Below are 17,124 nucleotides of genomic sequence, written 5' to 3' on the forward strand. Positions count from 1 at the left end.
TGAAACTAGAGCAATGGTCACTTGTCACGCCCATATATTTCTTCCCGAGATTATCCCTCAAAATAGGCTTCAAGCTGCTACATATTGCATTTTCATTTATATTTTAAACTTACTCGATAAGGTAAGAGATGGGGGATGTTTCTCTTGTCATCCCAATGTATTACCCTGGTCAATTCCACCATAAGCAGCATTACCTCTGGAAAGGTTCCCCCTTCCCTAACTGTTCTCTAGTTTCTTTCCTATCCTCTCCTCTCTCTGAGCTCATCTTGTCCACGAGACCCCCTTCCTGTCCTCTTGACCGCATTCCCACTAAACTGCTGACCACCCAACTTCCCTTCCTAGCCTAGCCCCCATGCTAGCTGGCATTGTAAATGGTTTCCTCTCCTCAGGTACTGTCCCCTTCAATTTCAAAACCGCCGTAATTACCCCCCTCCTCAAAAAAAACCACTCAACCCCTCTGTCCTTGCAAACTACTATCCCATTTCTAACTTCCCTTTCCTATCCAAAGTCCTTGAACATGTTGTCACCTCCCAAATCCGTGCCCATCTTTCCTGCAACACCATGTTTGAATCTCATCAATTAGATTTCTACCCCTGCCACAGCACTGAAACAGCCCTAATCAAAGTCACAAAAGACATGCTCTGTGACTGTGACCGTGGTGCACTATCCCTCCTTGTGCTTCTCAAACTCTCTTCAGCCACTGACAGTCGACCACACGATCCTCCTCCGTGCCTCTCTTCCATTGTCTAGCTGCCCTTGCTTGGTTCCACTCTTACCTGTCCAACAGTAGCCAAAACATCTCCAGCAATGGCTTCTCTTCCCAACCTTGCACTATTACGTCTGATGTCCCACAAGGATCTATCCCTCCTCTTCATTATCCATTGACCCTTGGCAACATCATCCAAAAACATGGGGTCAGGTTCCACATCAACATCCACTGACAACATCCAGCTTTATCTCTCCATCATTTCTCACGACCCCTTGACAGCTTATCCGACGTCCAGCCCTGGATGAGTCGCAATTTTTTCTAGTTAAATATTGGGAAGACTGAAGCCATCATCTTTGGACCCCATCACAAACTCCATACCCTTGCCACTGATTCTATACCCCTCCCCGGCCACGGTCTCGGGTTAAACAAGGTTGTTTGCAACCTCTGTATCCTATTTGACCCTGAGCTGAGTTTCCAAACCCTTATCCTCTCTATCATAAAACCACCTACTTCCACCTTCGTAACATCACCCATCTCTGTCTCTGCCGCAGCCCATTTGTTGCCGCAACCCTCATCTATTCCCTTGTCACCTCCAGACTCGACTATTCCAATGCTCCTCTGGCCAGCCTCCCATCTCCACCCTCCATAAACTTGAGCTCATTACCTTTAGGTATTTGATTTTTGATATAAAAGCAAAACTGATATTTAGTCACAGGAGTAATACTTAGAGGTCTGCAGATAAGAGAATGAAAACGTCTAATGTGAAGCTATTGTTGAGTGCCCTAGCAGTTTTATAATGCAATGTTGGCCAATCTCAGTATAGTTTTCAATCTCTGTGATGTAATCAACATGTCATTTCACTTTTTATTTTATTTCACTTTTAAGCAATATTTAAAGTCCGAACTATGGTGCCTACTTCCACCACATCTCTCTAATTACTAGATTAATGCAAGATCGAAACATATTTATTGAAAAGTGTCATCATCACCAGCTGGTGATTCTTAGAATTTTCTGGAATAAATGGTCTCAGCTGGAAGTGTCCACAATGTTCTCCACCACTATATATATTGGGCCGGAAATTACTCGTAAAATAATGGTGAGGCTAACAGCACTCACCGCTATTAACAGGCAAGTTGAATAGCAAGTTCCGGTGACCGGACATGCGCAGTCAAATGTGGAAATCCAGAACTTGCCCTTCCTGATTCCCTGCTGACCTGGCATATTGCATTAAAGAGACATCACAGGCTGGAATCAATGGACCAGCGCGAACTTGCTCTCCTGCCCAGCTAGAAACTAACTAATCTCCCCAGAAAAAAGGTACGCTGAGTTATATCAGGTCTAAACTAACTTTTAATGGCATGGTAAGTATTAATGACTGCCAAACAACCACTCTGGCACTGAAAATTAACTTTTAAATAGGTGGAGTCTCATTACTCCCGATTTTAATAGTTTTTGGATATTTAAAAAAAAATTTAAAATTTAAAATTTTTCTTTTTCTTTCTGACTCTTATCTCAGTCTTTTAATCTTACCTGATCTTTATTTCACTTTCTCTTTCTGATTTTATAGTACATTTACTAACCTTATATATAGTATGTAAGTACTAGTTATAAACAGATTTCTTCTTGTACATGTATAAATTAAATGGTTCTTTTATTTTCATTCCCTTTTTGTCATTTTTATTTTGATAAAGTCAGACCATGGAATAGCACTGATTAACCTAAAAGGTTCAGAATCCACTGAACATTTGGAAATGTTTCTTTTTGCTATTTTTTAAATGGGATTTACACAAATAGAACAGCAGCTTTATTTTAGTCTTCTTTCTTCTGTTTGGCTGTTAGACAGATGCAAAGAATGGATGGCTAGGTGCTTGACACATGCAAATACATAATCAAGATACATCTGCAATTTGTTAAGTGCAATTTTCCCACGATCTCTGCACAAGTTTTAGGATCAGAGTGGACATGTACAGACAGGTGATCTACAGCAAATAAAAAACATAAAAAGGAAATGCTAAATTATCCGACCCCAGATAAACCCTATAATTTGGCACAAAGAACAATGGCAAATGACACATCCTGATAAGAAGCAGGAATACAAAATATACATTTGCAATATCAGAAAGGGGAAGTGGATATTTTGAAGGTTAACTGCACCAGAGGTCCAAGTGTTAACAGTTACATACTGAAGTATCTAACATTTCTTACATAGGGGTTAATTTTCTCCTTTATTCCAAAAACAACATTGTTATCCCACTAGTTGTACTTTGCACAGATTACTAAACACAAGATTACAGTATCTAACTGCTGATGTGCGAAAACGGTATCTTGCCAGCTGAATCACCAAAGATATTGAACGGCGTGAAGTTCCTGTACTTAACTCATAGATACGGACTAAACTTGCCAAAAAGTTAGGGCCAGTCCATTCCAGTCTAAACACCCTTTTAACAGCGTGTTAAGTCTTAGTTACTGCCAAACAACCTCTCTGGCACTGAAAATTAACTTTTACAAACAGTCTCATTCCTTCAGCTTTTAATTATTGTTGAACATGTAACAAAAAAATGTATTTAAATAAAAAAAACTTCTTACTTTTTCTCTGTCTCTTTTATCTCTGTCTCTTAATCCAATCTTTCTTTCCCTCTCTTTATTTTGTTTACTATGCCTGATTTGACATTGAATTCACTATTCTAACTTACACTTCCTGGTTCTGACTGTGCTGTTATTAACGATTTTTCAATCTGATTGGTTAAGGGGATACAAAGCTGATTGCCCCGTTCACCAAGGTCCCAGATACCCTGTAGAGGGCGGCGCGCTGAATGGATCTCTAATTTACAGCAACTTGCTGGCAAAAGCTCATAGAAAGTCCATGGATAAGTGCAAGTCTAACGAAGGGCTGGTGCCCTTCGTTTGCCACTCACAGCAAAATCCAGCTCAATAATATTTCTGAAAATGCTCAGCAAAAGTCATTACAAGTGAAGGATTTTGAGCTTTTTGATATGGACTTGTTGGTGCCCGCTCTTAAGGAGAATTAAGTAAGTTCATTTTTGAACCCCTCCGATCAGGTTTCCGCCCCGGTTTCCGCCCCTGCCACAACATTGAAACAACCCTTATCAAAGTCACAAATAACATCCTATGTGACTGTAACCGTGGTAAACTATCCCTCCTCATCCTTCTCGACCTACTTGCAGCCTTTGGCACGGTTGACCACACCATCCTCCTCCAACGCCTCTCCTCTGTCGTCCAACTGGGCAGGACTGCCCTCGCCTGGTTCCATTCTTATCTATCCAGAGAATCACCAAAATGGCTTCTCTTCCCACTCCCGCACTGGAGTCCCCCAAGGATCTATCCTTGACCTCCTCCTATTTCTCAGCTACATGCTGCCCCTCAGCGACATCATCCGAAAACATTTCAGGTTCTACACGTAGGCTGACGACACCCAGCTCTGCCGCACCATCTTTCGACCCTTCTACTGCCTCTGATTTGTCACGCTGCTTATCCGACATCCAGTACTGGATGAGCAGAAAATCTTCCAACTAAATATTGAGAAGACTGAAGCCATTGTCTTCGGTCCCCGCCATAAACTCCGTTCCCTAGCCACCGATTCACCACTCTGAGGCTGAACCAGACCATTCGCAACCTTGGCGTCCTATTTGACAGTGAGATGAGCTTCCGACCACATATCCACTCCATCACCAAGTCCACCTACTTCCACCTCCAAAACATCGTCCATCTCTGCCTCTGCTCATCTGCTGCTGAAACCCTCATCCGTGCCTTTGTTACTTCTAGACTCGACTATTTCAATGCTTTCCCAGCCGGCCTCCCGTCTTCCACCTCGATAAACTTGTGCTCATCCAAAACCTTGCTGCCCGTATCCTAACTCGCACCAAGTCCCGTTAACCCATCACCCGTGTGCATTAACCTACATTGGCTCCCAATCTGGCAACACCTCGATTTTAAAATTCTCATCCTTGTTTTCAAATCCCTCCATGGCCTTGCCCTTCCCTACCTCTGTCACCTCCTCCAGCCCTACAACCTTCCGGAGATCTCTGCGCTCCTAGTCTGGCTACTGACTTAATTGCTCCACCATTGGTGGTTGTGTCTTCAGCTGCCTAGGCCCTAAGCTCTGGAATTCCCTCCCAAAATCTCTTCATCTCTCTACCTCCTTTAAGACACTCCTTAAAACCTACCTCTTTGGCCAAGCTTTTGGTCACCTGTCCTAATATCTCCTTATGTGGCTCGTGTCAAATTTTGTTTGATAACACTCCTGTGAAGCGCCTTGGGATGTTTTACTACGTTAAAGACGCTATATAAATGCAAGCTGTCGTTGTTGGCTTATGGATCGGGAACTGCCAGGGCAATGTTCGCCTGGGAGCCGTAAGATGGATAAAGGAATGAACTTTATGACTTAGTGCAGAGTGCACTTTTGCTGCTTCAAAAGAAAAACAATTCTGCAACACTCTAGTCTCCCAGCGATGTACAATCTGCCTCATTTACATTGCAGGTCAGATTCCATAGCACTGAAATAACAATTTGAACAAGTGGGTGGGTGCACGCACAGTTGTCTCAAACTCACAGTTCATAACTTAATTTCTGGCTGGTAGATCTTCGCTAGTGAATGGGGACGATCTGGGAACACTACCAGCCTGCCCAGATCATGGAAAGGTCGTGATCAGCATCTCTGAAGGCATTTACATTACACCTCAGTACTGCTGCCAATTCAGGTGCCAGGGAAAATCATCTCTAAGTGGGTCCTGCAAATTCTGGAAACAGTAACGCCTCTTCATTCACTTTACAGTATTTATTTTTATTCGTTCATGGGATGTGGGTGTCGCTGGCAAGGCCAGCATTTATTGCCCATCCCTAATTGCCCTCGAGAAGGTGGTGGTGAGTTGCTGCCTTGAACTGCTGCAGTCCTTGTGGTGAAGGTTCTCCCAGAGTGCTGTTAGGTAGGGAGTTCCAGGATTTTGACCCAGCGACGATGAAGGAACAGCAATATATTTCCAAGTCGGGATGGTGTGTGACTTGGAGGGGTACATGCAGGTGGTGTTCTTCCCATGTGCCTGCTGCCCTTGTCCTTAAGGTGGTAGAGGTCGCGGGTTTGGGAGGTGCTGTCGAAGAAGCCTTGGCGGGTTGCTGCAGTGCATCCTGTGGATGGTACACACTGCAGCCAAGGTGCGCTGGTGAAGGGAGTGAATGTTTAGGGTGGTGGATGGGGTGCCAATCAAGCGGGCTGCTTTGTCCTGGATGATGTTGAGCTTCTTGAGTGTTGTTGGAGCAGCACTCATCCAGGCAAGTGGAGAGTATTCCATCACACTCCTGACTTGTGCCTTGTAGATGGTGGAAAGGCTTTGGGGAGTCAGGAGGTGAGTCACTCGCCGCAGAATACCCAGCCTCTGATCTGCTCTTGTAGCCACAGTATTTATGTGGCTGGTCCAGTTAAGTTTCTGGTCAATGGTGACCCCCAGGATGTTGATGGTGGGGGATTCAGTGATGGTAATGTCGCTGAATGTTAAGGGGAGGTGGTTAGACTCTCTTTTGTTGGAGATGGTCATTGCCTGGCACTTGTCTGGCGTGAATGTTATTTGCCACTTATCAACCCAAGCCGGATGTTGTCCAGGTCTTGCTGCATGAGGGTACGGACTGCTTCATTATCTGATGGGTTGCGAATGAAACTGAACACTCTGCAATCATCAGCAAACAGCCCCATTTCTGACCTTACGATGGAGGGAAGGTCATTGATGAAGCAGCTGAAGATGGTTGGGCCTAGGACACTGCCCTGAGGAACTCCTGCAGCAATGTCCTGGGACTGTGATGATTGGCCTCCAGCAACCACTACCATCTTCCTTTGTGCTAGGTATGACTCCAGCCACTGGACAGTTTTCCCCCCGATTCCCATCGACTTCAATTTTACGATGGCTCCTTGGTGCCACACTCAGTCAAATGCTGCCTTGATGTCAAGGGCAGTTACTCTCACCTCACCTCTGGAATTCAGCTCTTTTATCCATATTTGGACCAAGGCTGTAATGAGGTCTGGAGCCAAGTGGTCCTGGCGGAACCCAAACTGAGCATCGGTGAGCAGGTTATTGGTGAGTAAATGTCAACTGATAGCACTGTCGACAACACCTTCCATCACTTTGCTGATGATTGAGTAGACTGATGGGGTGGTAATTGGCTAGATTGGATTTGTCCTGCTCTTTGGGGACAGGACATATCTGAGCAATTTTCCACATGGTCGGGTAGATGCCGGGGTTGTAGCCGTACTGGAACAGTTTGGCTAGAGGTGCGGCTAGTTCTGGAGCACAAGTCTTCAGCACTACAGCCGGGATGTTGTCGGGGCCCATAGCCTTTGTTGTATCCAGCGCGCTCAGCCATTTCTTCATATCACATGGAGTGAATCAAATTGGCTGAAAACTGGCTTCTGTGATGGTGGGGATATCGGGAGGAGGCCATTTTGGATCATCTACTTGGCACTTCTGGCTGAAGATGGTTGCAAATGCTTCAGCCTTGTCTTTTGCACTCATGTGCAGCTATTGATGTTGGACCTGCATGTGTAAGGACTCTAAGGTAAATGCAGCATTTGGCCTGGATATACCGTAGCAGACAGGATGCTGATCTTAGCAATAACTTTGCACTTGAGAGATGCGGTGTGCGATAGAACATAAGCCAAGAGTTAATGGGAAGATAGCAGACTGATTAAAGTTCAATGACTTGTTCTTTTCTACTTTTCTCACAACACAACCGTGAACAGTTTCAGCACACTACTACAGAAATAATGAAAATCACTTAACTAACAGGAAAAAAGTTAGTGCTAGAATAGTTGGTCCAAGTCAGTTTAGGCTGTATTCTCTATAATCCTGCTGCTGTTAACACCGAAACTCTGAAGCTGATATTAACCGTTTCATCTCCACTCTCAATGACTCAAACCTAGGTAGTGAGGGGCATCAGTTATTTGCAATTTATTTTTGACAAAAGGAGAGAGAAGGAAGTAAAGGGGAAGAGGTGGAAGGAGCTTGAATTTATAAAGTGTCTCATCATGTCCTCAGGATATCCCAAAGTGCTTCAGAACCATGAATTACTTTTGAAGTGCAGTCACTGTTGTTATGAAGACAAATGCGACAGACAATTTACATACAGCAAGGTTCAACACCACCAAATGAAATGAATGACTAACTCATCTGTTTATGGTGGTATTGGTTAAGGGAAGAATGATGGACAGGGCAGTTAGAAACCTCTTGCTTTTCTTCAAAATAGTTACATGGGATTTCTTACATCCACCCATCAAGCTAGAGCAAGATAGGGACTCAGTTTAATGTCTGATCAGAATGATGGCATCCCTGATAATGCAGCACTCTCTCAGTACAACACTGAAGTGTCACCCTAGATTGTGTGCACAAGTCCTGGCTTAGCCAGGCAGGGGACATTTTAAATCCTTTGCTTATGCACATAGCAGATGGTATTACAGCTCAAATCACAAAACAATGAATTGCATTTAATAATTGATCGCATCATTTCATATCTATCACCTTGCTGAAACCACAGCCCTCCCATTATGAAGCTATTTTTCTTCCCCAAACTTGAATGAAATAGCAGTGCATTAAATTGGCACATCACTGTTAATGAAGGAGATACATGCAGCCTTACACAATTACCTCCCAGTCACCTTTATAATACTGCTTTAAACATATTGGTTAGACATAGCCGTTTTCTGAAAGCCTCATGACATAACTGAAGTTTCATTCCAATGTCATGAACACAAACAGTAGTCTGTATGCAGCATTCCTCATCTGTGTTATTGTTGGACATGAACACCAAAGTGTCACAAGGGTGACACGGTGTGGCCTGACCAAAATGTCTGCAGAAAATATATTTCTTCCTGGATGATCAGAACAAATTTTTTTGAAAAGTTTGCTATTCGTATTAGGCTTTCAGAAGGTTCATAAACATTTACATTTTATAAAAATATATTTAGTGTAATTCATCATTAAATTGTGAATCTGCCAAGTTTTGAAGAAGTAACCATTTCTAGTGCAACCAATATACAACTAATTGTCAGTCAAAATTGATATTTCACTTTATTTTGATGTCACTGCAGTGGTTTACTGGTCTTATCACCATTATTATAGCCAAAGATGAGTACAAAAATGCATGAACCTACATAGGTTAAGTGGTAATAATATAGCCTAAAATGGAACGTTATTTATTTTACTAGTGGATATTCTACTGTTCCCTGCAGCATTTGAGTTTTATGCAGCCTTTCTCCTGATGAAATAGACCAAATGAAGATTAAAATCTTGATTGTATCACCTTTCCTGAAAGTATCATCGCTGGCTTGAACATTCCAAAGAATTCATAAACAAATTCTTGCTAAATTACTATAATTGCATGAGTGCACATTATTATCCATTTGTTAAACTGAACAGAATAAAACAGAGGCTGAACACAAGTCATTGTTTTAGACAGCAGATTATAAGCATCACTACTGATTCAGAAATGCAGATCAGTAAAACTGAAATCTGAGGCTAATTTATTATTACAGGATAACAATTGTCAATCACAATGGTTTTGAACCTCTGGCTGAAGTGACAGGATAGACTGTAGACATAGTGCTGCAGCTTCTAATAACCTTGAGATACAAGCTCAATGACTCCCCATTTTCCCTTCTTGACTTTCATTGCACCTCTTTTTAAAGGGATGAGGAGATTGCCTTTTACTAAAGATGTCACAGCATCACAGCTGCTGCACTGTATTTGTTGGACCACATATGGAGCCACAGTTTGCTTTGCTGATGTGGAAGATAATTCTTTATTTGTTTATTTTAACTGCTCAGTAGGTGTCTGACACATTAAACGCAGTATTACTGCTTGTAATAAAACTATATACGTAAATGTAATCAGTGATAATTCTCCCTCACCCTAACTCAATCAAATTGCCTTATTTTAAGACACTTGTATTACATTTACACTCTCCCCATTAAAAGATAGAATAATTTATAATTGGGAGTATAACACATTTGTATGTTTTTGAAAGGTAGCTAGCTTTAAGCCAGCACCTAAAAGGAGCTTTAGAGCCTCAGGGCTTACATTCCTGACTTCCCATACAAAGTTGAAAAGCAGTATAGTGCCTTGATTTTTTGCTCATTAATTATGGGTGAAAACCTAGCCTTTAATGCCAACTTTAATTAGCCAGTAATATGACTTTCCATTCTTCAAAATTAGAGGGAAAATGTGGATGGAGTCTTGATTCCAGTGGGGCAGGATTGATGTCCTTTGAAGCACTCACGAATAGAGTCAAGTTTGTTTCCATTCAGCACCCAATGTCTCAATTTCACTGATATATAAACAGTGATTGTACTTCGAAGTAATGCATTGTTTGTTAAGTGCTTTGGGATGTTTGAGAAATGTAAAAGGCACTATATAAATGAAAGTTCTTTTATTTAACCTTCAGTGCAAGGGTACAAGCACCAAATACCCAATTTTCAAAAGCAGTGAGTTTAAATATTTAGATACATAAAGGCCATAACTCTCAGTGAGAAATAGTCTGAGCAGAGGCCTAGAATTATATGTTGAATAACTTAAAGCCCTGCAGCTGCACAGAGGGAAATAAAACCCCACAGATTAACTTGGAAAGAATATCTTAATCATACAATGCTCCTTAATGCAGCAACATGTTAATATTTAGCTAACAGCAGCATGATTTTTGACTGACACTCTGGATACACAGCCTTCCACTGCATCCTCTCAAATGTAGAAATACGTTGCAACTTCATGACCTATTTGACGACACAGGATGAGGCTATAATATCACACATTATCTCTCAAGTGCTCGGCAGGATGCCATTAATACAAACTAAATCCCAGTTTACAGTTATCACATCTGCCACCATTTGGATCAAAGGTCATTCAAGACAAAAGTGCTCATTCACAGAAGCTTTCATTATCATGCATATAAAAGCTAAAATAAACTGACAGAAAAGGATCATGTTTGAGAGTGCTCATTACATACAAAGCCATAAATCCCTGAAAATTCTGCAGTACTTCTTTTATTTTCACCATTTTACTTTCTTCTGTTTCCCATCTATTGTCTTCCCACCTTCATTATGTCATTATCATTCTGGGCTGTAAGCTTCTCCACATATGCTGTCAATGCCATTCTAGATCTGCCTAGATCTGCCAACAGGATCTATTTGCATGGTCTTGTTGCTAATGGGAATAGTGGAGGATGGAAATCTTGGAAACTGAGAACATTCATCTAGCAACTGGGTAAGTACAAACAAAATGTTCCCATTGGGGATAGCCAAGCTTAGAATATCAGTGAACGCAAAATTAAATTTGGGTCACTGGCATGAAAATTCCACACTGCAGCTACTGGGATACCTCAACACCAGTGTTTTAAATACAATATGTAAAACATTGCTTAAAAACCAGAACGGTGGCACTAGTATTTGTGGTCCAATATGACATGATACAGTGACAGAACAGGGCTGATCATCCACAATTCCCTAATACTAGTTGTGTCACATTGATATGAGAGGAGACATCGACTGGAAGTGCTTCCCAACAAAAAATGAAGGAAAAGTTGAAGTCACCCCAGGCAACATTCATTCATCTCATAGGGGTCTGCCATGTCCTGTAGGTTGGATTATATTGTATAACAATCCTATGCTAGTCACACGAATCTGCTATTTTTGTTGGTAGAATTGCAACACTGTGAACAATGTGATGTATATTTGGATACTATGGCTCCAGGAATGTTAATTGCAGGAGACCAAATAATCTGTAATTCAAAGGAAGACCACTGAAAGCAAGCAGATGCAAGGTAAACAAATGTGGAACCAACAGCTGGAAACCAGAGATGTGAATAGGGAAGTTTGTGGTGGTTAAGTAAGCACAGCAACTGAGATTTCACTGACATCTTGAAACATGCATTTTGAATAAAGCGGAGGAGAGATTTCATAGGAGGACTTGATTTTGAATTCAATGCGAAGTAGTCGATGGGAGTGATAGGTGAATGCCGTGGGAAGCAGGCAATGGAGGGCATTGAAGAAGTAAAGTCTGGAGGTAACAAAAGTGTGGACAAAGCTTTCAGTGGCAATAGTACTAAGGGCAGAGCTCGGCGAAATTGCAGAAAGAGAAGTGGTGTTGGTGATGAATGCGACGTAGGGTTTGAGACTTACCCCTGAACTGATCAGGACACCGGGGCTTTGTACCATCTGGTTCAACCTGAGTGAGCAACTGGGGAGGGAGTTGGAATCAAAGGCAAGGGTATTGAATTTTTGGTGGAAGCTGAAGATGATGGCTTTGCATTTTCCAGATGTTCAATTCGACAAAATTCTGGCTCATCCACCATTCGATATTGGACAAAGGTAGTCATAGAATTCCCTCTTCTTCCTGAGCTTCTTGCTGGGGTACGATTCCATGGGTGTTGGGTGCTCATTCCTGCCACTGTTCATGCTGAGATCAGCTAAATTATGGCTCAGACACTCATTTGATAAATCCATTGAGCTATTAGAGGAGCCATTACAATGTAAGCATTTTGGCAACATCTCATTGATGGTAATCTCCTTTTGCTTGTAGCAGACATTGGATAGTTAACTGAATTGTTGCAATACTTACAGGATCAACACAACTTGTAGCTATTATTACAATGGAAGAATGCAAAGATATGCCTCACAACATTCAGAGCAGCTCAAGTTAGATATATCCGAACTAGTAACGATATCCAAAATGAGCACATATAAAATTGTGAATGGGAATGACAACATCCCAAGGAATTTTCTACAGCCCTGGAATTTGGTAGTTGTGAATGCATGAACTGGGAAAGAAATTTACATTTCCCTCTCTAAGAGGAGCATTGTTAGAGACCTTTTCATCTTTATATCACTTTTTGTGGAATAGATATAAAAAATCTTACTGCCCTTTATTGCAATAATAGTGATCACCACTTGTGCAACTGAAATTACTAAGTGATCATAAATCAGATTACTGACTCAGATAAATTAGTGCAGTGTTTAGCAGGTTAAGGCATGTTTTGGGAGTCAAAATGATTTCCTAGCTGTAAACGGTAGATTTGGAACACAGTCAGAGAAAAAAGATACCACTGCAGACCAGAAAAAAAGGAATCAAATTGAAAAATTGACAGGTTAGTCTGAAATTAGTAAAAAAAAAACAAATGAACATGTATTTATTTAGTGCTTTTCATTTCCTCAGGAGTGTGCTGCATAGCTAATGGTTACTTTTAAAGTGTAGTCACTGTTATGTAATAGTTGAGGGGCGATGACAAGCCTCCAAGTGGAGAGTGTGAAAGGGCAAGAAAATGAAAAGCAATGCACTGAAATCTAATATATTTTGAAGTGAGAGTTAAACTGTATATTGAAGCCATTGTTCCCACTGTGCATGTGAGGTTCCCTTTGTCAGGGTGCTGCAGGAAGAAAATGTTTTGCGACATGTCCTGCAGGTTGATGTTGCGCATATGGACTACAAAAGGCGTTTGATAAAGTACCACATAATAGACTTATTAACAAAATTGAAGCCCATGGGATTAAAGCAGCAGTAGCTGTGTAGATACAAAATTGGTTAGGGGACAGAAAGCAGAGTAGTGGTGAGAGGTTATTTTTCAGACTGGCGGGAAGTGTGCATTGGCGTCCCCCGGGTCAGTGTTGGGACCACCGCTCTTTTTAATATATATTAATGACCTAGACTTGGGTAAACAGGACATAATTTCAAAGTTTGCAGATGACACGAAACTTGGAAATGTAGTAAACAGTGAGGAGTATTGTAACAGATTCCAGGAGAACATAAGACAGAATGGTGAAATGGGCAGATATATCGCAGATGAAATTTAACAGTGAAGTGTGAAGTGATTCATTTTGGTATGAAGAATGAGGAGAAGCAATATAAACTATCTGGTGCAATTTTAACGGGAGCGCAGGAACAGAGAGACCTGGGGGTGTACGTCCTCCAGTCTTTGAAGGTGGCAGGACACGTCGAGAAGGCTGTTAAAAAGGCACATGGGATCCTTCGCTTTATAAATAGATTTTAAAATAAATTTGTTGGACTATAACCTGGTGTTGTAAGATTCCTTACATTTATAAATAGAGGCATGGAGTACAAAAGCATGGAAGTTGTGCTAAATCTTTATAAAACACTGGTTAGGTCCCAGCAGGAGTATTATGGCCAATTCTGGGCACCACACTTTAGGAAGGATGTCAAGGCCTTAGAGAGAGTGCAGAGGAGATTTACTAGAATGATACCAGGAATAAGGGACTTCAGTCATGTGGAGAGACTGGAGGACCTGGTGTTGTTCTCCTTAGAACAGAGAATGTTAAGGGAAGATTTGATAAGAGATGTTCAAAATCATGATAGAGTAAATAAGGAGAAACTGTTTCCAGTGGCAGAAGGGTCAGGAACCAGAGGACACAGATTTAAGGTAACTGACAAAAGAACCAGAGGTGACATGAGGAAACATTTTATTTTAAAACGCAGAAAGTTGCTATGATCTGGAATGCATGGCTTAAAAGTGTGGTGGAAGCAGATTCAATAATAACTTTCAAAAGAGAATTGAATAAATGCTTGAAGGGGGGAAATTTGCATGGCTATGGGGAAAGAGTAGGGGAGTGGGACTAATTGGATAGCTCTTTCAAAGAGCCGGCACAGGCACGATGGGCCGAATGGCCTCCTTCTGTGCTGTACCATTCTGTGATTCGAATGGCTTAGTACGACCGCAGAAGCATAAGTGGCTGGGGGAGGTTTTACCCAAGCTATTTCCAATAGTTGAAAAGAAAGGCAGAAAGACTTGCATTTATATAAACGCCTTTCACGACATCAGGAGGTCTCAAAGCCAATGAAGTATTTTTGAAGTCTAGTCACTGCTGTAATGTAGGAAACACGACAGCCAATTTGCACACAGCAAGCTCCCACAAACATAGCTTTTGTGATTTGTCTATTCCTCTCAATTTAAAGTTACTTAATTCAAATTACCTTTTAATCTCTAAATTCCCACTTTGCATTATTTGCCTTATTTAAATTTAAATTATTGGATAACTCATTTTTTAAATCCAAAAACAACTTTGAGTAAATCAATAGCTTGCATATTGCATTTAACGTAAAGTACACTGTAAAATACATACACAATTAAATAACAAGTCATTTGTGGGACACTGCAAATCTTAATTCATGATAACATGAGCTAATAGTTAATGTTTAATTTGGCATTGACTGTACACGAGTCAAATATGAACAGTCAGCAACCTACCTGGCAATACACTGTAACTACAGCATGTTCAGAGCTATCGTTTCACTGACAAGAAGTCACTCGCTTTTAAATATGAACAGAAAACTGCATGAGTATTTTATTTAGAATGCAATTACAGTACTGCCCAGGGATACACGTTGGAAATAAAGTCAACAAAATTAACACCAACTACTGTAAACATAAAGCCTACTATCTATGTTATCTCAAAGCAACAAACCTTCGTAACAGATTACAAACTTCTGGAATTCATTTTCCTCTCTCATGCAACCATCTTTCATGTAATTCGAGAAATCATTGCATCATCAAATGTTAAAACCTGTACAACGCGATATAGTTTGCAGTAACTCCAGCAAAAAAAACAGTGGTCAGCAAGTATCCCTGCGACACGTATGCAATCTGTATGCGATTACATGGGACTCACGTTAAAGTTACATTGCCTGATCAGTTTCTGCGACAGTGTTACTCTGTCAAAACTGTTTGATTGGTGGGAGGGGGGAATCACATTGACTTTTCAAGCTCTAACTGCAAAAAATAAATGAACCGAAGCCACCCGTTGCATCGCGCCTAATCTTTACTACACACATACACACAGATAGAGCTGCATTGGAAGCATTCATTCTGCACCATCCGCAAGCAAACAGAAAATGGAAAGGAGCGAGAAACCTCTTTCAATTTGAGGCCGGGGGTTTTCCTTTGATTTACTGACCATCCCGTTAGAGATCGGCTCCATCGGTGACTATGGGAATCCCGGGCTCCCACTGCCCAATTAACCCGATAATAATTAAATCGTTCAACACTGGTGGTGGTTGAGGGGGGTAGGGGGGGGGGGGGAAGAGGAGAGGACCCCCTGAAGATAACGGTCCCGGGGGGGGGGGGGGGGTCGCTGCCCCTCAGTCCCGCTCCCGTTCGTTAAACCCCACCGGCCTTTGACAGCCGGTCGGTCGGTGAAATCACCCACTGACTCCCCCGCTGGGGGACATCCATCCCCTCACCCGGCCGTGTGTCTCTGTCTCTGTCTCTATTCATCTCCCTCTCCCTCTCTCGCGCGCGGCCTCGGTTTCCGGAGGGCCCCGCTTTTAACGACATTAACGGCCGTTTACTCACCACTAACCGGCGCCGCCGCTTCTCCTTTGAATTCAATCAGTCCAATCCCACGCTCGCCCGCTCCAGCTCCAGAAACCACTTCACCCGGAAGTGCTGCTCTTGACAGCTCGTGGGCCCGACCAAACCGGGCACGTGCGGGGTGGGCGAGCGGGCCGGCCGGGCGGGCGCGCGCCCTGCAGGGGGCTCGTCACCAGGCGAGGGGGCGCGCGGGGCGGGCGCGCGCCCTGCAGGGGGCTCGTCACCAGGCGAGGGGGCGCGCGGGGCGGGGGCGCGCGCCCCAGCGCACGTGACTTGATCACGAACCTGGGGAGTGATAACGAGTTGTGCCACCAGCCAAAACGATAAATGAACATCTGAGAGAGGATTCATGGAAATGGATGGGACAGGAGCAACAAGGATGGTTGCCAACCTTCCAGCATTGTTCTGGAATCTCCAGGAATTAAAGATCAATCTGTCGGATATTGCATTGCCAGCAACCTGGGAGTAACATCATGGGCTCATTAAAAAGTGTGTCTTTTTTTCACTTTCGTATTATTAGTTCTTAAAATATTGGAGATGGGGGACAAGACGCTGTTTGACTGAAAGCCAAGAATCACACAGTTGGGTAATGAAGACTCTTATTTATATAGCTGAGGACATCACAAAGTGCTTCATAGCCAGTTGATTACTTTTGAAGTGCAGTCACTGTTACATAGACAAAAATGGCAGCCAATTTGCTCAGCAAGGTCCCACAAACTGCAAATGAGGTAAAAGGTCAGTGAATCTGCTGCTGCTGGTGGGACCTTGCTGACCAAATTGGCTGCTATTGGCATTTGTCCATATTGCGTTTAGGAAAATGATGTAAATGCACTCACATTTTATACTGAGTTACGGTGCTCACCATGCCACTCAGGAGGAGTTTGTCCAATTTGCAAGAGCTCAAATCTATACTTGTTGGTTGCCTAATGACCAACTAGGTGTACCCTCCTAGACTAGGCTGGGAATAGAGATGATGATAAGCGGGGTCTCTTTGGGCTCATATTGGCTCCAAAATGCTTAGTAGTGGACGATTAGAAGTAAGTCGA

General features: G+C 42.4%; 1 protein-coding gene across 4 annotated transcripts in view; it reads right to left on the reverse strand.

Moving 5' to 3' along the window:
* The window catches only part of LOC137332523 (sideroflexin-1), an 86,326-nt gene extending 70,093 nt beyond the window's left edge, over positions 1-16,233 (reverse strand). Inside the window, exon 1 of one of the 4 annotated variants that reach the window (XM_067996425.1) lies at positions 16,061-16,233. The gene's annotated coding sequence lies outside the window, so the exon portion shown is untranslated. Of the gene's footprint in view, positions 1-4,893; positions 5,052-15,173; positions 15,194-15,619; positions 15,640-16,060 lie in introns of those variants that run through there. The other 3 variants (XM_067996427.1, XM_067996428.1, XM_067996426.1) reach the window with 3 other exon arrangements.
* Between the last annotated feature and the right edge of the window lie 891 nt (positions 16,234-17,124).

Source organism: Heptranchias perlo, chromosome 14 (assembly GCF_035084215.1).
Source record: "Heptranchias perlo isolate sHepPer1 chromosome 14, sHepPer1.hap1, whole genome shotgun sequence".
Classification (NCBI taxonomy): Eukaryota; Metazoa; Chordata; class Chondrichthyes; order Hexanchiformes; family Hexanchidae; genus Heptranchias; species Heptranchias perlo.